The sequence below is a fragment of the Lagopus leucura genome, unplaced genomic scaffold, assembly GCF_019238085.1.
Source record: "Lagopus leucura isolate 7727_CA_CO unplaced genomic scaffold, USGS_WTPT01 Super-Scaffold_100002, whole genome shotgun sequence".
NCBI classification, from domain to species: Eukaryota; Metazoa; Chordata; class Aves; order Galliformes; family Phasianidae; genus Lagopus; species Lagopus leucura.
This window is the reverse complement of record NW_024962263.1, coordinates 67632154-67656080: the sequence shown is the minus strand read 5'-3', so window position 1 is coordinate 67656080 and position 23927 is coordinate 67632154.

Below are 23927 nucleotides of genomic sequence, written 5' to 3'. Positions count from 1 at the left end.
GTTACAGCATTGCATCATGTGTTGTTAAATTACACCTGGTTATAATAATAATAATAATAATAATAATAATATATACACTATATATATATAGTATTACTTTTCCCATTTTAATATAGAAACATAAATACTCAAGTTTCTGGAATCAAGCTCTGATTATGGTATCTTGTAAGACGAAAAAGGCACTTTCTTATTGCTGGTCAACTAAGAGCATCATCTAGATGCACAGAGTAAGGGAATGTTTACAGTAAAGGCATACTAAGCATACTCCTTAGCTGATACAAGAGGGGAGTCCATGGAGAACTGTTCTTCAGAGCATACACAGACTGCTGGGATGGGCCATGGGTCACTGGCCAGACAGCTGAGGTAGGCTATCTCCACCAGATCTTTCCAAAGAGCATTAGCATGAACCCTAGCCTTGAGCCTCTCTGATTCCAATAAGGTCTTGACTTTGTAAAAGGTGACATACACAGAATATGGTATAGAGGCAGAACTGGGGTCTGTGGGTGATTTCCAGCTCAGCTCTTCAGTCTTAGACCAGATGTACCCATCTCTATGCTTTCTCATTCTGGGTTGGCAACCAACCAAGTACACCATCATGCACTGAGTGTTGTTTCTATACCTTGGTTTCACACTGCTTAGATTGGAATGACATTTGACCTTGGTTGTCAGAAAAAAAAAAAAAAAGACTGCTAGCAATTATTTAGAACCTAATTTTGCAAATTTCCCACTCAACTGAATGAGGGCTAATTGAATGAGTAAAGATTTACAGGGTTGGTTGTCTATGATATAGCAACATAGAAAATCCACTTGTCTCCAGAATTTGATTTTCTTTTTTTGTTTCTTAGAGGCCTGTTAAACTATGCCTTGAAGTGTGCCTTATTAATTCACTGACATGTTGTATTATCTAAGCAATGCCTCAAATGTATGTCCTGAAAGTTGTAGTTAAAATATTGTGGTAGAACAGGAGTATTCTGTGAAGCAGAATAGCTCTGGGTGGCCAGGCAAGCTATAATTTCTTAAATCACTGTGAAAACATACATAACTCTTTATAATACAGTCCTTGTATACTGCTTCATGCGTTCCTAAATGCACCAGGACTCTTTTCTGTTTGCTCACATAGGTCTCCTATTTTTGAAACAAGACCTGTAATGTATGAGCAAGCTGGAATTCACTTGTTTTCATTTGCAGTTCCAGGTTTCATATCAGAGTTTCAGAGGATTAGGAAAGCGCCAAATGTTATATGGATAACAAATTCTATAAAAGTATATTGCACGGCTTGTTTCATTTTCCAGTTTTAAGACAAAATGTTCTTCTTTTTCTTTTATTCTAAGTCTTATTATATGTCTCCAAATAGTGCATTTTTCTGTTTAATTTTAGCTAATGAAACCTTCCCTAATCAAAGAAAGCTAATTGTCATTAATAGGTAAGCAGCACAGTTGTTTGGTAATACACTGAAGGAAATCCAGTTAGCTATGCTGAAAATGAAGATCAGCCCAATGCAGATGGAGCAGAGAATGATTTTGAGGAATCATTTTTCTTTAAAGTGTGGCACAATTCATATGATCTTCTACCATAACTCATAGCATTAATAGAATCAATACATAATTCAATTTTCTGCTTTTTCTTCATCATTTTCCATATTCGATGTAACAATAAGTGGCTGAATGTATATGACTTTGTGTGGATTCATCTCTTTAAGGCATTTGTGGAAGAGAACCTTTTTCTGCCACCCAAAGCAGTGGAAATATTGACTTCTAGCTTACACTCGTTTGTTTGTAGGGCCACTTTACAGAGGCTGGTAAGATAGTGATAACTGCTCCACATCTTTGAATGACTTAGAATTGCTCCAGTGCCACTGCTTCAATCCAACACAGAAATTTCCTTCTCCTCAAACAAGCAGAATTCAGCTTGGCATTACAATTAGCTGCTCTTTTATTCACTGTCTCCTTTCCCCCAAGCACACAAAGCTGTTTGCATGTGCTATGGAGAGAGCAGTTTAATAAATCAAACAAAAGCACTGTTTTCTTCTTCATATTTTTCAAATAACCTTTGGGTAAACAAGGCTCTACTTTTTCTTTTTCTTTTACTTTTCTTTCTTCTTTTTTTTCATTTTCTTTTTTTTTTTTTTTCCTGAATCAGGTTCTTGTTTATGAGAAAATGAAATGTTCCCCCCAAATTACTAATGAATAATAAATTGTATTCCTTGCAGTAGGTATATGACCCGGCAACATTAATTTCCGTTAGCTGTTTATGTCTCATTTTACTTTGTTATTTGCCTGTGGAGAGACTTCTTTTATATTTTATGTATTTTGAAAGAAATATTGTTTGTGTGAACATTTAATAAAAATTTGCTGTCTTTCTACCCAATATACAGTGAGGTTTTACTAAGAGGAAATAGGTCAGAATTTCTTTTTTTCATACTACAATTAATATCTAGATTAGCACATTGTATTTTTAACCTTCAGAATTTTCTTCATACAAAAGTAAATCTTAAGTTTTGTCATACCTTATAATTGCTCTGACAAAAACATTCACAGTGACATGAGTGGTGGCTTTGGCTACCAAGACAGATTTTCATAATAATGAGTTTTTTCCTGTAGGGGGCTGTGAACTGCTAATTAGCATCTATGACCCAATATTCTCAGCAAATAAGAGTAATAGCAGTAATTTCTAGCTTTATGCAGGGTGCAAGTCTAATATTACCAGCACTTCTGTTTCATTTGTAATTAACTGCAAGCAATTATTATGGAGTCAAGGAAGTATATCCTAATGCTCCTAGGTAATAAAAAAAAAATGAAATGATGTTTGTAAAACTCATATGTTTCATGCTGGGTGCACTGATTTCTTTTAGAGAATTGTGATTATGGGCCTATCAATTAAAAATTCTTTTTTAATGTTTCTTTACATTGATATGCTTCTGCATGTTCATGTATAACTATCTCATATTCACTTTAATCTTTTCCTTTTTAAAACGATACCCTTGAAATCTCAATTAATATTTTGACCTCAAGACCTCAGTTAATACTTAATCTGAGTTCTCAATCTCAGCATAAGATTTAGATGATATTGAAAGTTGTTTACATTTGATTTTATGAGATCTGTAGCTCAGCTCTGTTAGAACCATGACCCACAAAACTAGTGACAGAGCAGCATGTGCTTGGATAGTATCACTGACTTTCCTAAACAAGAATCAGAACTGCTGTTTTTTTTAGTCAGCAAAATAATACATAAGACTTTCTCTGAATTGACTTGCTTTTCACTGGTTTTATTCATTTCCATGGCAGTGGGCAAAGCTATGAAATAACAGCTCTGGGTGACAATTTCATAGATTCTGGAATGGTACTGTATCTCGTCTTTGCTTTGAACAACTCAGCATATAACAGGCCTGGGTTGTTCACTCAGAAATATGATATCGAATACCAAGCTCTGTGTAGAGCTGAGTATACAATCTTTTTCCTGTTTTTGATGAAGCTTCAGATATTGAGGCATCTTCTTCACTTGCAAAATGCACTACACTTTTAGTATCCATGGTGTTTAAACCATTTTAAATATATGTAGATAAGTGGACTCAGATTTTTCAGAGTATAAAAGTTATGCTGCAGGTTGTGAGTACTTACCATGGCCTCAGCTGAAACTCAGTTCAACTCTGTTCAGCATAGCTGAGAACTGTCATTCAAGAGATTTGGAAGGCAAGGAGCTTTACACAGACTGCAAACAAAGTTTCTCAAAGTTTGTTTCATTCACAGTGTTAAAAAACATGCTTTGATCAATCACACACGGCATGTTGTGATGTCTCCTTTGTGCAGCTGATTGAAAATGAGACTGAAGAGAGTGAATGAAAAAACCAGAGGCTTTCTTTCATGTTAATTGTTTCTTTTTTCAAGGCTCTGTCAATACTGATCACTGTTAGTGGTCAGTACCTTAACCTATCTCTTAATTAATCCATCTTAGTGCACTTACCCGAACAAAAATGAGAATTCATCCGAAGTCCATTATGGCAGTCATCGTCAGGACCTCTAACAGACTTTGGTTCTTTGATTCACTAAGCAGTTTAAAGAAGATTCATCAAACAATTAATTTATTTGGTCAACATGGAAGTCTGAAAACATGGCATAATGTGATGATTGCATATCAGCTCCTGTTGACATCCATCTATTCAGAAGCCTAGCTCCAAATATGAGTTTCCCAGCTTTCCATAATATACATTTGAACAGTTCCTTGCACTCTGTATTACAAATTTTCCTGATGGTTATTTTATTATATCAAGTGACTATTGTTTATTTCAGTGACTAATTTGGCCATCCTCATGAAAATAGCAAAAATTTTTCTGTTGTGGATGTTAGTACCTGCTGCTATACTTTGATTTTGCAAGACTTGCACCTTCACCACACAGTAACAGGCATGTCTTTTTGAAATCTTTTGCATTTCCTTGAATAATACTTTATTACCCAAATCTGTAACAATCACTCTACTTTTCAGGTCTATCACACCAATTAGACTTCTTATTTTTCAGTGTTCTCTAATGCTGTTTTGGCCTCAAATGATGGAACATAGCACTTCACATTTTAATCTCAATACTGCCAGCACTAATTCTGCATACCAACTGTCCAAGCAGAAACCACCATTCTCAATGGAAAATGTTCGGTATTTATACCTCTCTTCTTTTATACCTCTCTCTATTATACCACTCTCTATTTAATTTGGCTTTAAGGCTACCAATATAGGCTTCTGTCTATAACTCACATTTTCTTGTGAGGAGTTTCTCTCATGAAAAACTCATGAAAAAGGTCAAGAAACAAACTAACCTCTAAATTTTAGGAGGACAAAAAGATCACACTAGAAGAAAGCCCAAATTGTAACATGCCTTCTATGAATACCCAAAATAACAAAGGAAATTTCCTTATGACATTTTCTCTCAGAGTGAGAGGATAAACCTTAAGGTAAGGCTTAAAATGATGTAATTATTGTTACGTTTGGTTTCTTGTTCTCCCACCAGCATCAAATATTAGGCATCTTTAGAACAGTGGTAAGCTATTAAAATGTTTAATTATGCATTTATCTGTACATTATGGCCCATTATTTATTGTGGGCTTTCCTTCTATGTTAACTAAGCTATATTATCATGACTATATGTAGAAATGATAGTGCTTATTTCAAAGATTTTTTTCTGGAATAAAGATTGTGAGTCATTTCTGAGTAGAGAGACCCAAACCTAACTTCAGACACTGGAAAATCAGGTGTTCAGTCCAGGGTATTTGCTCTGCTTAATGCACCTCTGGTGAGTGATTCATCCCATTAATCTGAGATGGGCTGGGGCATAAGTTGATCCAGTTTCTGATGGTCTTTCTTTCTCTCTATTAAGCACAAAGACACCCTAGACAGTTAAACTAAATTAGTGTCTTAACATTTAGGTGAGTAAAATGAAGAAAGATAAGTCTCATCTTAAGTGTCTGCTTACATCTGTTTCAGTTTTTGTTTCTAAGAGGAAAATATTCATTCTTTCAATTTTCATCATTTTCAGACTTCACCCATTTTCTGATGTTGATAAAACACATGATTAATTCCATTAGTGTGGAGCACAGCTTCATTTCTAATCTAAAGTATTCTTGTCAGTGTACTCTTATTCATTTCATGCTTACTTTGTGACTGCACTTAATAGTGTTTCTATGTGCTAAGTTATATGAGGAAATAGTATTTAGCTACAGTACAATTCAGTACTGCTGATATTTTCCATTTTCCCTGAATTTCTGTTAGAGAAGAAGCATACTTTTCTACGCTTTTGAACTTTCTAGAAAATTTGTATCTAAATTTGTAGGAAGAACCACTCAAATGAAAAGCCAAAATATAAGTGCAATTAGTTATAAATAACACTCAGAAAAGTCCATACAATTGTCACAGAAGTGGTGTATTCAGTAGAATGCATTTATCATCAGATATATTTCCCTGAGAAAATGTAGCTGCTTTTACTTGTGTTTTTAATGGTAACACTTTTATCTTCATATTTATACAAATGAATACAGAATCATCAAGAGGTAGAAATCACTTTTACACACCACCAAATAGGTGACCAAAAAACAATAGCAACTGTGAAACTTCAAAAGAAATAAAATGGCAGACTTTTCCTGTCATATGAGAACCTGAGGCTCCATCTTATTGTAAAAGCATAAGGAAATAAAATAAAAGCCCAAATTATTAAGAGTAAGACCTATTCTTGGAAAATAGCTATTTGGATTTCTGAAGATGTCTTTCAGAAGAAGTAAGCATCCACAAAGACTTTCTCCACTGCAGGGCAGAATGAGCTGTGCTGCATTCTGGTTGAGCTGTTACACTTCTCCAGGAAGAAAGCCTCCCTCTCCTTTCATATTCACCAGTGTAAATCATGAATGTGCCTGGTGCAATGAGATGAAGCCGTCCTACGTGGGTGGAACTGACATCTCCCTGCCTTATACTACTGTAGGTGCCTTGGATGAACAGCCGTAAGTCAGAGTTTAACTTCGTGTCATCAACATACTGGTTTGCAGGATTTTGCAAAGTTGACTTTCAAGCAATAGTTTAAAATAGAAGCTGATGGTTTTCCTTCTCTTTGCCCCAGCATTCTTGCTTACATTTATCAGTGGTGATAATGTTTCTTAGAAACAGTTATTCTTCCTAGACATATCTTCTCCTATTACTTCATTATAATGCATTCCCTTTTCATTTTTCTCCTCCTATGGCCCCTTCCATCACTTTCATGTACTTTCCTTGAGACTTTATAACTTCTTTTATTGTACCCATGCTTTCTTTCACCTTTCCTTTCCCCTACCTTTCTTTCAATATTTCTTCCCTAGGAAACACAACTCACCATCCCTGTTGCCCATCTCTTGATATTTGGAGGCTTAACTTTAACATTTTGCCATTTGTATGGAATTTTTCATGGTTCCTCTCATGAAGGATGGATACAAGGAGGAAAGCACTAAACCAAGAGTCTTATTTGTTACATTAGATGTTAATAATGGGTGTGATTTCCACAATCAGTTAAAGTGAAATGACTAGAAAATTATATATACTCAAGATCTATGGACATAAAAAAAGTAACATTCAGTAAAGTAGCAGTGAGAGCAATTTTCTTCCATGAAAAATACTGAGATATTTCAACATAAGGAGAAAAAGATTGCCCAGAGGGAAAAGTTACACCAAAATGCCGTCAACTAGGGAAACTGCATATTCTACACTTGTCCTTTACAAGAGTAATTTCTGCTAATGCTGCTATTTATCTCCTCCTTTCTCTGCAAACTCTAAGAGTGCTTCCACATTATTGCTGTGATATGCTTCACTTGATTCATCCATTTTGGGCAAGCCAAGCTCTTTCTACATCACAGTACAACACATACATAAATTCTGAAGTCTAGTACTTGCATTTACTTGAATTTATTCCAATACTTACTATCTTATAGATTCTTTCACTGATTTCAGTAAGATTACGCATACAGGCCTCCATCCTATATTGCAACTTTTCTTTGGAATTCTACCCTCTCCAAAAACAAGCTCAAATAAAGGTAGTACCAAAGGAGTAGCCAGAATAGTAAATGAAGAATGTATTTCTGTTTCTAGAGTCAGGTGATCTCAGTATAATAACACCTTATAATGTCTTTAAGCAGCATGGGTATGGATGCTTGTTAATGAGAGAAGTGCACTCCATTAATGCAATCCAGCTCTCATGACAGACAACAGGTAGCTCTCCACTATCTTTAATGGAAAATAGGATCAGTGTGTCAGTGCTCTGAAAAAAAATAATAAAAAGAAAAAAAAAAAAAGATTTGTTAAAAAAATATTCATTTTGAAGAGTGACACAACAGGGAGGAAAGATTCCCTCCAGCCTTCAAATGCCTTCTGCAAACAGTTATCTTGCTGTTTAGCTTCATAATAACAGAGCTAATCAGAGTTTCTGCTTAATTTGAAATACATATTCACTTTCCAGATGACACAGGAAAGAAGAATGCATTTACTGTGCTTTTGGCAGACTTGTAGGGATTCCTTTGAGTGGATAAGGACCTGCTTTTCTTCCAGGTAATTTGGGCCATCTCCACTCATTTGATTTTCACTATCACTAAGAAACAATCCATGTAGGAGTTCCATAAAGCTGCAAATTACTGTTGAGTTCAAATCCTTAAAGGCATTTCAAGTGCACATTGTAACAGAGACTCATAGTAATCAAGTTGCAGAAAGACTCTTGTAACAGCCATCTCTCTCTTTCTGAATTGCTAGGGAGCAGGCAGATGTGGAAATTATGAGTAATGTAATTGATGATCTTAAGGCTTTTAAATACCTAAGCTCTCAACAATCAAGATCTATTTCAGTTCAGAATCTAATAAGTAGTAAATACAATAGGCTTTAGTAGGATGCTTTATCAAGTTTTCTACAGTGCTCCCCTCCCCCCAGACAACCCCTCACTTTTATAGGCAGCATTACCATCTAATCAGCAGACAAGTTGGAAAATTTTATTGCGACACACAATCATTTTTAGTTCATGATATTTCTCTTTCTGTCACATGCAGCTGCAGTGATTTGCTTATAGGGTACAAGTTCTCAGAGGTTTTGTCCTGCCTTTTTTGAACAGGTGAAAAAGATAATAATGACATCTCAGGTTGTTCATTCAAACTTATTTAAACTGTACCAAGAAAGAATATTTCTTGTACAAAAATCCTCAAAGTACTGATGAAATGAGTTAATGCCCTGTAGATTTCACAGACACCTTAATTTATAAAAATTTTTTGCAATGATGATGGTTTGGAGGTATATTCTGCGTATACTAAATATGTTCTAGAAGTAAAATTCCAACACAACAGAAAAGCAATGTACAGTGAGGAGTTAACTTCAATTGATCATCTGTTTTCCTTTAATCCACAGACCAAAATGAATGAATTCAACATTCTACATTATGTTTCAGCTAAAAAAATAAGAAAACATTTGTCAGTGAAGAACCCAAATTATGCTGTTAGCATAGGTATAGAGCCTAACACCCTTGCTTACGTGTTAATTTATCCACATGAAAAAAATCATGTTAGTGTGAGGTGAGTAAAAAATATTTGCACCACTGGAAAAACTGCTAAATCACATTTCTCCGGATTCTCTGAAAAGCAAAATATGTTGCAACTCTGCCTTTGATATTTCCTATTTTGGGAGAATGAAAACAGAAGGCTTTTTTTTTTTTTTTTTCCCCCAAGAAAGAGTATATTTAAAAAAAAAAAGGGGGGGGGGACGACGACGACTTTTCTTTCAAAATGAGGGAATGAAGGGAATGAAAACTGAGAAAATTTGCATAGTCATCAGAAAGTGTAATTTGTCCAAATGGGGCATTTCTTGCCACTTATACCACAGTAATTAAAAGGAACCTACTTTCTTTTGGGTATAAAATTAGGAGAAATGGTATTTAGCTCAGCTGGGGCAAGAGGTACTGCCCCACACTGAAATCTGGTTCTACTTCACTTGCTTTACTGCAAACAAAAAGCTGTGCCCTAGAAGATCTAATAAAATGAACAGACCTGTTAGGACACAGTAATTTGGTTATGCTGTTGCAACGTGTTTCCGGCAGTCCTAATGCTGCAGAGAAGGCGTCACTCTTGAAAGAACTACTTACAGTCTACAGTTAATGATCCCCGTCCAAACTGGTACCTGGATGAGACCCAATGACAGTGCAATGCAATCAATTGAATACAAGTCCTCACTTCCAGTCCTAGCAATTTCCATGTGGACAGCTGACCTACGTAGACTTTTCAACAGCACTACTACAGCCCTCTCCTATTATGCGGCCACTTAAGCTGCCATTCTCTACTAATTTTCAAAAAAATTGGGGGAAAAAAAGAGAAAGAAAATTTTAGGCTTATTTTCATTCAAAATCTAAAAGCTGTCATGTCTTGGCAAAGCATTTGAGGCCCAGAAGAGAGAAAAATCAGGGTGGTAGTCTTTGAAAAAGACACAGGTTCAGCTGCCTTGATATACTGCTGGGGGCGCGGAGGGGGGGCACAATTTCTTCACCTACACGCCTTTCCAGGGGGAAACAGGAGGAATTTATGTCCTTCAACCATCCCTATTCATTGGTCTAAAGAAAACAATTTAGTCAATGTCATTCTGTTTCCCCAAACTTTTTTTTTTTTTTTTTTTTTTGCTGATGAATCAGCATCTTTTTTGGGGAGGAAAAAAAATTCCATTGTAACATTTCCAATCCATTCTATTATCAATTGCAAAATTATGGCTATTGCTATAAATGGTTTATGTTGGAAATAATCAGGAGAGTCAATCCAAATCGAATATGCCTTGTGTTAGGGAAAGCATTCTGTATCATTTTAAATCTCCCAGAATACATACAATTTCTCTAGGTTCCCTCATTCTGAATATTAGCCCTGCAATTTAGGCCCATGTTTGAAACCTGGCAGATTGGGAGGTATGATACTAATGCATGCATTGATTATGAATGCCCGGGTTAAATGAACAATTATTAACTAGTGAATGAGATAGTTAACGTCTCAGTTTACTATTAGCTGTATTTCCCAGTGACAAGACTGAAAGCAAGCTAAATAATCTTTTGGATGCAAGATTGTTTTTCCATGGATGAGGGATTACAGATTGGCTTTTTAACTTCAGCTTTTTCCAAATAGTTTTTCAGTTATTTAATTTACTCTACATGGAGTCTATTGATTATTCAAGTTGGCAGTCAATTTTATAGGGCACCCCGCTGTTTCTTTGCTTAATGTAGTCAATGATTGTAATTGCTTGATCAGTGCAGCCCATGAAATAGGTTTTGTGTCTTTTTTACAATGCATTGATGGCTTTATCTGATGCAGTCTTGGCAGGGTCTAGGTTTTACAGCACTATCCTGAACTCCCAGAGGTCTCTAGATTAATGGCTATGGCTTTCTGTTGGAGCTGCTGATACTGCTCTCCAGAATGTATTCACACATCTGGCATGCCACACTTGGCAGTTGTGCCAGCTTTTTGTTGCGCAGTTACAGAATATCTCACCAGTGCCTAGTTAACTGTTTTCACTAAGGGAATGAGATAAAAAGCCATCCACAGAGTTGCTGGCACGTGCTCTATGTCATTGTAATTACAAATTTTTAATTTTTCTATTACACTTTTTATACGGCCGATTGATGTTTAGAAACAACAAAATACACATGATATTTGTTGTATGGACTCTGATTTTATTCTGCAAATGATACCAAGCGTATTGTGATTTCCTCTAAATGTCCCATTAACGCTTTCTTTCCAAAAAAAGGAAAAAGCTTTCTGCTGTATTGTCAGTAAATAAATGGATAAAAATTGCCTCTCTTTGGCTTAATCTTTTATTTTTTTTTTTTTATGAGCAGAGAGAGAGAAAGGAAATGTGGGTGGAAGAGCAAAAAGAGAAACCTTGTGACCTTGTTACGATTGAAGTAATTCTTTTGTCTTCCATTGGTTCATGTTAAATTACTTAAGCTTCATTTAGCTCTGCTTGAAAGTCAGTGTTTCATATTTGGTAGAATTTGAATCATATTATTAGACATGTAAAATGTAGTCCTAATAAGCAGGCCAAGAAAATGTAATGAAATATGCAACACAGGTGCATAAATCCATGGACAATATAATTATATAGCACACATACACCATTTACAGTGCCTAAGGTGACATCCTGCCAAAAATGTAAAAGTGTGATAGATTTTGGACCAGCTGTGGTATGAAGTGATTTCCTCAGCTGAGTTTGACATAGAAGCTGGACATGTGCAACTCCTATATTAATTCTTTTCTCTCCAGGTAGTAAACTGTAAATGCATAATGCATCTTTGTGTAGTAAAGGTCTACTGAGAAGACATCTGGAATTCAATATTTAAAATTCCAAGTCTCTCTTTCCACTGAAATTTCAGTTATATTGCGCAGTAATGCAGGAATCATATATATCTATAGGCAGTATTAATAATCCATGAACCCATGTGTTAACAATAAATAGCCTTAATAAAATCTGTCACTGTGAAAAATAATGAGAATAACATGGCAAACACGTTCAGGGTTATGGTCATTGTCTTGACATCACTGCTGGAATATTTTATGATTTCTGTTGATTGTCGTGAAATCCAGTCATGTTCTACAGGTCCTTCCCCAAAACTTTTAAGCATGTAAGTAACTGCTCATGTGAACTGTTCCACTAAATTCGTTTATCCCTGTGTTATCAGTGTTAAGGCTTTAAACAGATGCCTCCTCTCCTTCTAATATTACAGCTGCTTCTTTGCATGTTCTGTTCCACTATTTAAAATTGTGTTACATTTAATTCAACAGTATCTTCAATCCTTGGCTTGAAGGATTGAGGATCTTCAATATGGAAAATATAAACAACTCACAGGAACCTAAAGCCAAATGACAGCAACAAAAATCTTACTAGTTGTTTATCTAAAGTAGCTCTGTATTTTCCATTCAGAGATAGGAAAAGAGAGCAAGTGTATTGACATACATCTTCATTGGGACAGGTCCCACTCCCAAGAGACATTTGTCACTGACTCTAACAAAAGCATCATGTCTGAATAGACCAAGAGATAATCAAATTAGAAATAAGTAAACTGGTTTAGATAAAAAGCAGGGCTTTATCCTTCACTTTAACTTCTGTGCGCAGAAGGAAGCACACAGCAGGAAAAAGGCTTGCTTTAGCCTTGAGGCTCAGACTAACATGAGCCAAATTTTTAGGAGTCAGAAAAAAGAGGCATCTGTTAAAGTATCATAAAAGAGATGTTCTGTGTTCCCTAAACAGCCTCAGTGGTACTGGAATTCTCTAGAGAGATGATCCTCACTGGATTTTCAATCCCTTTATCTTGAGAAACAGTTTGACCTAAGAAGATCTTTGCTAATTCAAGAGACAGATGCAAGATGGAAAGGAATAACTACTATCTTCCAGAAGTTTCAGTATAAGTACTTTGTTGCCTGATTTTATATACTTCACTGGAAACAAAACTGAGCTCAGCTGAGGGTCACCCAGCTTAAGTGCTTGGGAATGAGACACAGCCAAGTCAAAAAAGATTTGTCAGTCTTTCTCATTTCTACACACTTACCGCCCTATAATGAGTTATTTTAATGAGGGAGAAGAAAATACCATTTCCATTTGTTGAGAAGCTGAGGAAGATGATTCACTAAATTCCCAAGTATTACTTTTGTAAGAGTAAATATTGTATTTCAGCACTCGAGAGCTCAAAAACATTCTTTATTCTTGAAATATTTATACATAAAGAGCATTACTGAAATAGGAGTGCTTGATTACTTGGATTGGGTTGCATGATTGTGACATACTTATTTTTAGTCCTTGTGCTGAATGGTAACAGGAGACAGCGATATGAAAAAAATAAGAAGGATAGATTCATAGCTGGTGAATGTTAACTGTTAAACAACTTGTGTGTCTCTGCATATGGGAGATGGCAACACTTTGGATTTAAATTTCTGGTGCATCTTGAATTTACTTGTATTTGGAACAGCTTACACAGCGATTCACAAAGCATAAAGTCAGTGTAGATGGACATGATATTCCTTTCCTGTGTGAAAGTAATGCAGAGATACTGTAAAGGGGCAGAGACATTGATCTTGCAGCTCAGTACAATATGTGCAAAGTAACATGCAAAGAGCCACCTCGGTTGCTGGTGCACAGAGCTGCTTTTCAGAAGGGCCCAGGGAAGTGTTCAGAGCACTGCAGTGTCTGCCCCAGTCCTATCTAACTGCATGGCGTAGCCACCAGCCCTTTACTGGCACACACTGGAGTTTTTCCATCTGAGCTGCTTCCTTTAGGTACATTGCCATCAATTATGCTTGTCCTTGAAGGCTTAATGATATGGGATTGCTAGGCCTTTATGGGATGTGTACATGCCATTATCAGACAAGTTATCTAAACCGTTGCTTTTAGTCAGATCATTCCAGACTGATCTATCTTTCTAACAATACTTCAGCTGTTAATTGAATATGGACAGTAATGTTTTTCATGTTTCTTAATTATTTTACTCTTCCGAACCAGGTACCTTTTGAGGATATTTATTTATTCAACCACAATGGTACATACACTTACTGGCTGCAGCCATATGAGCTCTGAAAAACTGTCTGTCTCCACTGAGGGCACAGCCCTGCTCTGAAAGGAGTCTCCAAGAGCTGCACAACATAGATCGAAGTCAGCTGCACAGCACTGATTTTAGTGTCATACCTGTTTAGTTTACAAATGTAGAGCAATTTCTATAACTGTGAGTCCACATTCCCTCTCACCTATCAGCATAACCCATAACAAAGGTTTCTTCAGCTCAGTTGTCACAGTGCAACATGCACAGCCTGTCTGTCTCCAGAAGCCATGGACTTGCCTTTGTTCAAGCAGGGAGTGATGAATATCCTTCAGACAAGGTGTGAATAACCCCATCCAGTTCATCCTGCTTCACCCTGCCTGGTTCTGCATGGCCTGTAGCGCCAGAAAGTAGTGGAAAGGGCTTTTCATGTCACTTGCATAAGCAGATTGTTCCAATTTCACAGAAGGAATAAATCTGTTTTCCTTCCTCTGGAGAACTTAATGTATTTTCAGGAAACCAGGATATTTCCTGTATACATTCATCGTGTGGCATTATGGAATTGTATCAGTGACAGGGCATCAGTGCAATGATGACACCAGGACTTTCCCTCCAGACTGTGTTTTAAACAAACAGGTAGTGTTTTTCCAATGGCACAAAGAGCAGCCAAGAAAATCTCTTCTTTCATGTTTATTTAGTTTTGAAAGACTTGCCTGAAGGTTCATTGGCGTTCCCACAGCAGACAGTTTGTGCCTGGGCTTCCTTGCAGAGAAAAGGGGGATTTTCCAAGCATGTCAATATGTCCTTGGCTGCAGAGAGACATCTCATATGAGAGACGGTTACAGCTTCTCCCACTTCATAAACAGTTGCTCTTTATGTATGCACACTGGCGCAGCTTCACCCTGCAGTGTTTAACTGGTGCTGTTTATGCTGATTGTACTCTTACCGATTTCACTGACATACTCTCACCTTATCAATACTGTCACACAGCTCCCCAGAAAGAGGTTTCTCTGATTTTCACTGTCTGTGGTGCCCTTCTCCCCATCACTTGACTATTATGCTGCCTCCATCTTCCTGCCTATCGTTAACTTTACTCCTAGGCCAAGCACGACTCAAGACAGGAATTTCTCTCTCAAAGATGTGAAGCCACCACATAGTTTCTGAAGCCAGTAGCTGAAGGAGGAACAAAATGGGAGCCCTTCACAGGGGAAGAGTAAACCTAGCTCTTGAAGCATCTATGTGCTTCCTGTCTGGCCCATTAACCCCAAAACTACAAATGTGTGTGCTTGTTACTGGGGATGGAGGATGGCATGTGGCATAGGCTCAGCAATGGGGAAAGGCAGGAGGACATAAGGGACCTCTGTAGAGGGCAAGGAGGTTTCTGCAGTGCTGGGAGATAAAGGCTGAATTCTGGCAATTATACTTTAGGGCAAGCACTTAGTTTTTCCTCCTAATATACAGTCCTCTACTTCTCTCCTAATAGAAACAAGAAGCTTGTTGGAGGACTATGTCCCAACTCCTGGCCTTCTAAAAATGTGGTGAGCTGCTTTGCTTGTGCACTGAAGGACCTACAGAACACAGCTGGTCCTCAGCACAGCAGTTACCCTCTCTCCAGTGCCAGCACACCTGCCCTTGGGGTGGGCATTGAGGAACATCTATCCCACTCTGCAGCCTGGACTCAACCCCATGGAGACCTGCATGGAAGGGTCCTCGAAGCATCTATCACATGGCAGGCAGTTGTGCACCTCAGCTGTATGTGAATCCCTTGTCAAATGTGCTGAGCAGCCCCGTCTCGGCCCTCAAACAGCAGCAGGTCCCTGCAGCATCCCCAGCAGACACCAGCCTGCCTCTCAGCAGCTCTCAGCCTCCTTCTCAATGCCTGTGTGCAAGGCTCACAGAAGCAGGGATGAGAATTGCACACTCATGAATAAGTGTAATTGAAATTCTGTTCATAGCTATTTGGGGAGAAAAAAAATTGTCAGTGTAATTAAAATGCACAGGGGAAAGAGAAGTAGCCTATACAGACACATTATGTTACGCAGCACCCATCCAGACAAAGGTCTTTGTCTATAAAAAGCTCAAATATATCTGAGATAATTGCTGTTCATTGATTGTGCCTCTGAAGTGGAGTCATTCTGGCATATTCCACCTTGAGGCTGTCTTCAATGTTTCTTTGAAAGGGAAAAATTCAAAAGTTCAAGTAAAGACACAAGTTCAGTCAAATATGTGGCAGTAAAAGCCTGATTTACAGCATTAAGGTTACTTTCAGCTGACCTAGCCCTAAGTGGTGCTGGGCAGTTTTGTCTGATCTTGTGTTAATGCTGTTAGCCCGTGTTTACTAAATGATTTAGCACTGAAATGTTCGGAGTTGCCAAATATTTGTCTTCTGTCCTTTATGAATATTTGAACAGCTTTCCCCAGCTCACTCTGAATGCAGAAAAGGGTGTTAAAAGTATTGTGCTCAGGTAGCATTACTCTGCAGACGCTGCAGGCCAACAGCATTCTTGCATCAGTGACACCTTTGGCTCTGTACTAAATAAACCAAAGTCTGAAGCACAAAGCAATGTGTTTGAGCCCTGGTTCTTAAGTTCTTCAGAAAAGTAGGTTTGAAATAGAGTTCTTTAATCCATCCATAGATACATATTTTTTTAACTCTGCCTCATTTTTAAATACTCTAACATTAAAGAACCTTTAGGTGAACCAGTTTTAAGCCAAGGGCAATATCCAAAAAGGGTGGGAACCTGAGTTCAAGCTCAGCAATTCTCACGTATGTATGAGACAAACTTAAATGTATCTCCACAGTGCATTTCTTATCCAGAAAAAAGAAATGTGAAGTTTAAAATCAACAGTGTGTGTGCAAATGTACTGGGATGTCATGACATGACATCCCAGATATGATTCACAATTTCTGCATATAGCCAGTATCAATGCATAATCGAATTTCCTTTTATCACACCATTTTTTGCATTCCTTTGCAGACCCCAGCATAAACAGACACACCATTCTTCACATACTCAGATGTGCAAATCATTTTCACTTCTAAATGTGACTGCGTAGGGGCAGAGATATTATTCCAGATTGGAATCACCCAGCAATAGTAGTTTCCATTTTTTTTTAAACACAGGTACAAAGCTGAGATGAATTTTCCTGAAGAAGTTGACTGATAAAGTAGATAATTTTAAATGCCAGCCCTGCTAGGAAAGCTGCAGCTTCTCACATTCTGCAACTTAATCTTATGCATTGTGGATTGGAAGAAATGCCCGTTTAGTGTGAAAGGATCCAACGCAATTTTGATAGGGCTGCTGGATTTAAAGGATCAAGACTTGATTAGAATATAACTAGCCATCTCTCGTAGGTCCAAGTACATAATGCTTTACGTTTATTTTCCTTATGTTCTAATACAAGGATGAATTCTTTTCATCTGCTCTTATTGGTAATCATTTTCATTTAGTATGTCTGGAAGAAGCCAAGAGTAATGAAAGGAGACACCTTCTCATTCATGATTTGTTTTTAAATATTCCTCATTTCTTTCTTTCTTTTTTTATCCCTCCGCATGCTGATATTGCATGCATGGCTTGCTCTCAGCTTGCTATGAAACAAGCTGGGGCAAGCCTTGTAATATGATTCAAATTGTAAATCTCATGTCTTGCATCCCCCAAACACCTCATCTTATATGCAGTCTGGAACCTTCATTCCAGTACCAATTAGACTAATATATCCACCCAGCTCCGATTGGGGTGATGGATCGGCTGGTGGGGGAAATGGAGGCGATTTTCTCAGCTCCTCTGCATTCCCATAGGCATGCAGCATTTGACAGATTGGGCAGAACTGCCACGAAAGAGTCTGACACAGATGGTGTAATTAGAAAATGCGAAGTGCGAGTGTGAAATTTATCTTTGATCAGCACCTCCTTGCCAGATTGTCATCTATGTTAATATGATGATGGCTTCTTGGAGATGGATAGAAGAAAACAGCAGCCTTGAGGAAGAAATGGAGACAGTTCACAATGTAGAGAAGATATTTTGTTTAACTCTGAAACTCAATCAATTTCAACACAAGTGAAATGTGATTTAATGTATTTAATTCATACGAAAACAAATTGAATCTAATTCTGATACCTTACTTTGTTAGGCCTATAATCAATATGGAAAAATCCTAGTTTTTGTTAGAAGAAGACAGAGATTAATTTTTTTATGAACAGTTAAATTAAAAAAAAAAATCAATCAATAGCTATAGGCATACTTGAAGCTATGACATCTCTCTTTGTAGACACCTAATGTAATCTAAATATATGCCCCCAAAAATCATTGCAGAATTGCCTGGACAGGTTTAAGGAGTTAAAAGAGCTGTTTGCTCTCTTGCTCTGTGTTTTCCATTCTCTCATAGAATCTATTTAGGTTCACTACAGAACACAGCAATCTTTAACTTCTTCATTTCTTCCAAATGAAGATTCCAACTGCTCATTATTTTTAACCTGTAAAGACAAGCAAACACTCTTTGCCTGAGCAAAACATTTTGACTGTTTATCTGACAACTCCAGCTCTTCCAGCAGTCTGAGGCATGCTGTCCTGCAGCAGGCCATCACTGCCCTTCAGGCACCAAAGTGCTGCTTTCAAGCACTGGAAGATTTAGCCTGTATGAAACTGGAGTCATTTTCCACAGATAGAAACCAAAGCACAGAGCATAGAGGTGCAGGCTGCCCAAAGTCACAGAGGAGACACGCTCTGGACCCACCGTTCCCAGTGGGATCCCTTGCACCAGCTTGGCCTTGCTCCTGTACTGCATCTTGCAGCCTGGATCCGGGTGCTTCACGAGGTTTAAGTTTACAAACCGCTACGCCATAGCTCATTTCGTGAAAAACTGCTCAAATGCTCACATGAATGGTGCTAATTTTCAGGAAGGTAAATTAGCATAATTAATGACCAGCCAAATTTGGGGGTAATACAGTATGTAATTAACATTAGAGAGTTCTGTTGTACCACCTGCCCCCACATTTCATTGTTGCAGTGTACGAACTGTACAGGAGGCTATTTTCCCCTTTGCTGCACTGAGCAGAAAGCAGCTTTCTTCATCAGAATAAGCCATTAGCTGTAATGGCATGTAGGTGTAATGGAATGTGCTCGAAACATCTGTGCTGAGAGCAGGGGAGAAATTGCTGCATGCAGTCGTAGGCCTTTGGGGAGCTTGATTAAGGATTGCTTCAGAGAACTTGAGATCTGGCTTGGGATGCAAAAAAGAGAAGAAAGGAAAATAACACTAATAGATTTACGGATGTACTGCAGGGAGAACAAAGGATTTTTAATTTTTTTTACTTCCCTTTATTGCTCTTATATTGCATCTGTTCTCTGTTGGGCTTTCACTTATTGAATTGATCTGGAAAAAAAATGTAGTTCAAAATGCAGTTTAGCAAAAGACATCCTTGCTGTATAAACATGAAAATAGCTTGATTTTTTCCTCTTTGTTTGCTAATGAAGACCTCATTGAAACCACAAATAATTCTAACAATAAATATTTATTGCACATGACATTAGCCTAAATCTTTTCTTCAAGTGATATCTCCTTTATCTAGAAATCATGCAAACAAGCATTAAAAAAATAAACTGCACATAAAGACAATTCTTATTTTATACTATTTGTGTTTCTGGAGCACTCATTTGCTCCTTCTTGTGAAGATTTTTTTCAGGATTTCTTTTTAAAATGATTTTCTGATTTGTTTCTCTTCAACTCCATTTTTTTGCACACATTTTTAATAACCAATGGAATATAAACTCTCAGTACACAATAAGAGTAATTGCAGAACCACTGGACTATGTCAGTTCTGACTATTGACCCATCAAACTGTGAAAAATCTGAAATGCAGTTTACAGGATCTTAGGCGAGTTGATAGGGAGGAGGAAAGCAATGTTCAAAAAGATTATTTTGATACCATGAAAAGGGTTAAATGTTAGAAAAATCCATATTACAGAAAAGAGAATTAATGTACTGCATGGGACAGATGTGCCTGCATCACACAGAAAATGAGAAAGAAACCCACAAATATTGGGTGGCTTAATGATTAAGTAAATCTTACTCTTTCTAATTACAAATGACAACAAAGCACTGTGTTCACTGGTATCCATCTTCCTTATGAAATAAGAGGCTTTCTGAGTCGGTGCCAAAAATGCCTTACAATGAAGTTTAAAATATGTAGGGAGGCAAAAATGTAATAAAAATGCAAAAGCTAATAATATTATGGCGACTGGCATTGTTTACAATGTAGAGCACCTGCTGTTTTCAAAAAAAAAAAAAAAAAAAGAGAGAGAGAGAAAGAAAAAGTGAAATCATCAAACTGTTCTTAAATGGAAAATCTGGGCTCTCTGCCAATTACACAATGTGTTTCAGGTGCACTGTAAATAGGAACAATAAAAGGTGCAGAGGAAAATATCTGAAATGTTAAATCCCAGAGACACGAGGATATTATTTGATGATGTTACTTTGAAAGGAATACTTGGGTATCTTCCAAATTTCTTCAGTGTAAAAAGATTTAAATTTTTGCCTTAAAAAAAAAAAAAAAAAAAAAAAAAAAAAAAAAGTTGTAAAAATGTAATTATCCCTTTAAAAATCTAGATTAAATTAACCTCCAAAAGAAGACGATCTAAAGAATCCAGAAAATCCACCTGGATTTCCCTCTTACCAGTCTGTTGTACATGGGAAATGCTTGGAGACTGTGGAGAAATATAACAGCATCACATTCTCTGACAAAATAATAATAAAACAAGAACCACCCCATTAGGCTGCAATTCTGAATTCCAGGCCAGTGTTGAGTTCCTGTTCACTGAAGTCAGAATAAGAATTTGACACTCTGTGTGGAAGGGAACTTGTCCTGTTTCAACATCTTGTCCTGTGTTCCAGGGAACAAACGGCGACCACATGCAATTTAAGCACTGGAATTACAGCAGGAATTATATTTCTGTGCATTTATCTTGTGGTTGAAAGGCTGCAGTTGCAGATAAGAGCTCTTCTAAGTGTAGGGAGCAAAGCTGGGATGAAAACTGGCCCCTTATCCACAGCATTGAAAAGACAATGGGATATTATTAAGTATGGGATATTACTTAGGTATTTAAGCTTTCTTTTTGGGGGAAAAATACTTGGGTTATTTGTTTTATTTGCATAGAAAATGAGACGTACTGGATGGAGATAAGCAGGTTCAGAAACCTGCGATCATAAGGGGTTTCTTTCAACCTATGTCGATGAAAATAGAATGAATGGTGGCCCCTCCTGTGGGCTCAGGGCTCTGCACAGACCAGCTCACACTGCTCATGGCTTACTCCTTCCTCCCCTAGGACAAGATAGGCTCATCCCCGCTACCTCTGGGGAGCACCTGCAGACCTGAACAACACTGCTTGACAATGGCCAAATGCCAGAGCTGACAGTAAGGGTTAAATAATATGGATCTCACAGAGCAGTGCTTAGACCTGTCCTAAGCCTGTTTAGTTTACTAGTATAGATGTAGCCTTGGAGACCAGAGACCAGATGCTGTGCATCTGCTACACTCCCTGTAAGATCAGCCGTGGTTATTTCCATACCCCATATCTACAGGGAAGGCCTGTAATATAGCAGTAATCACTTTCTTCCCATCCTCACCTGAACCATGAGCCAGATCTTCATTTCAGTAACCCTTGAATAAATCAATAATCCTTCTATGTGATTGAAATCAGATGTATGACCTTTTTATTACTCTCTCTTTCAGGTCTTATCCTGCCAGTTTTCTCTGTTACTAGCAGGAAAAGAATAATTTCTTCTATTGACAGTAGTTTGTTATTAGTTTGATGCTGGCAATTAGTGTAACTTTCTGAACAATGTTTGCAAGAGTCCATTTCTCTTAGTAGATAGAGAAATTGGGGACACCCTTGGTGCTATCATTTTATTAGGATATACAGTATCAAGCTACTTTCATGTGACATACCCTCCTCATAATTGATTCTATTTTTACTTCTGTGACTAAACTGACAGAAGACTGTAGTGAGGAAGCAAGAGGAAATAGGCGTCACAGTTTTATTCCACTTTTATAATATATTTTTGGAACTCATGTATACTACAACAATGTAAAGTGGACAAAGTTAAAGTGACATGGGAGAACAGCTGCAGGGCTGAAGAGAGAGCAAGGCTCTAGCCAGCTGCTATTACTGTGCTGATATTCTGTTTTTCTGGTCTGAGATCTGAGTGCCAGAAACAAGAACTGCAGGTGTCTTGTGGTGGTGGAAGCGGAAGGAGCAACCTCTGAAAGGAGTTCAAGGAATCGAAAAAGTTAGAATGGGGAAGGAGGAGGAGCGAAGGCTCTGTTAGCTCTGCTCACAAAGTTGTTCAGGTATTGTTTTTCTTCCAGAATCAAGAGAGGTCATTATCTATGCTGAATACTGGAGAATCTAACACCTATCCAAGCAGGTTGAAAAGCTTTAACTATTTTAAACTGCTATGGATGAAGTATTTTAAAGTATCATCTCTTGCTCTCTGACAGATGAAGCTGAAGGCTCTTTCTTCTTTGACCTTTCTGGTTAGGAAGGACTATTTCCACTCTTCTATAACTCCAGAATTTCTGATGAGTTTCAAATAGTGTAAAAATTCAGTTAAAACTCGTGGGTGATACTGCCTCCATCAAATTCGGCAGATAAATTCTGCAACTTCACTGGGATTCAAGTTTTCTGTCTGTTGAATTAATGATTTTCCATTCAATGCCAATTCCCGCATATACGACATAAACAAACAGGCATGCAGGAAGTCCTCCTAAGGGCCCTCCTAAGTGGATGTGCTATCAAAATGATTTGAAAATAAAATTCTTACAGCAAATTCTGCACCTTACTGGAGATGAAACCAGTAGCACAGCCCGCAAATTACATTTGAAGGGTTTATAAATTGGGAGAGATGCTTAATTTTTCCTATACTTTCTTTTAAGCATCACGTACTTCTATTCTGTCTGAAATCCAGTTCCCTATTCAGTTTTACAGAGCAGCTTAAATAAAATGAGCCATAATTACAAATTTCTTACAAAGTTTGTACTTGAAGGCATATATAGCCAAAGATCAGACCTTTCGTTGGTGCCATAAATATCCAAGGCTATAGTAAAACCAAACCAAAACAAAAATAGAACTATATTCCAGTTAATTGGGCTTAGACAGAAATCTGATTGTATGAGCTGCCTAGTTTAATCATCTTATTCTACTGGCACCACTCTTCTTAGTTATCATATCAAAGCTCTTCTTCCTGAGATAGGGAATAAGAACATGGATCAGTCAGTTGGAGCCCCAGCTGGTGAGATTTTTGTCCTAGTGAATTCAGGTTTCAGATCTGGCTAGGTTAGAAAAAAGTAAAATACAAAGGCAAACAAAGCAAACAAAAGATACCTCAAGAAAGTGTCACCATCCATACTGGCTGTCAAAGAAAATTATGCTTGAAAAATACAGAGACAAGCTGGAGATCATCCATACTGGTGGTCTGAAAAAATGATATTTCAGACTATGTAAATTCAGCCAGGAATACTGTAAGTTTGTGAAAATCTGCCTTGTTTCGGAATTGGACAAATATAAATATCTTATACCTATGGTTAAATTCTAAGGTTTGGATTTTATATTTTTCAATCAAACCAATGGATTTGTAGCTATAAAGATAAAATGGAGTTAGGAAAAAATGTAAAGTATATTTTCCCTTTTCTTCTCATGCTTCATGTGAATCCTTTTTTTTCTTCAGCAATTTACCCAAAAGAGAGGAATATAACCAGTCCATTGTTACTGAAATTCAGATGGAACTTGTTGCCCTCCAGAAAAGCACAGAAGAAATCCTGAATGTCCCCGAGGGATTTAAACTCCCTGCTTGTCCTTGAACAATCAGGCTACCGAGTTTTATTCCTCTGAGAAACTGA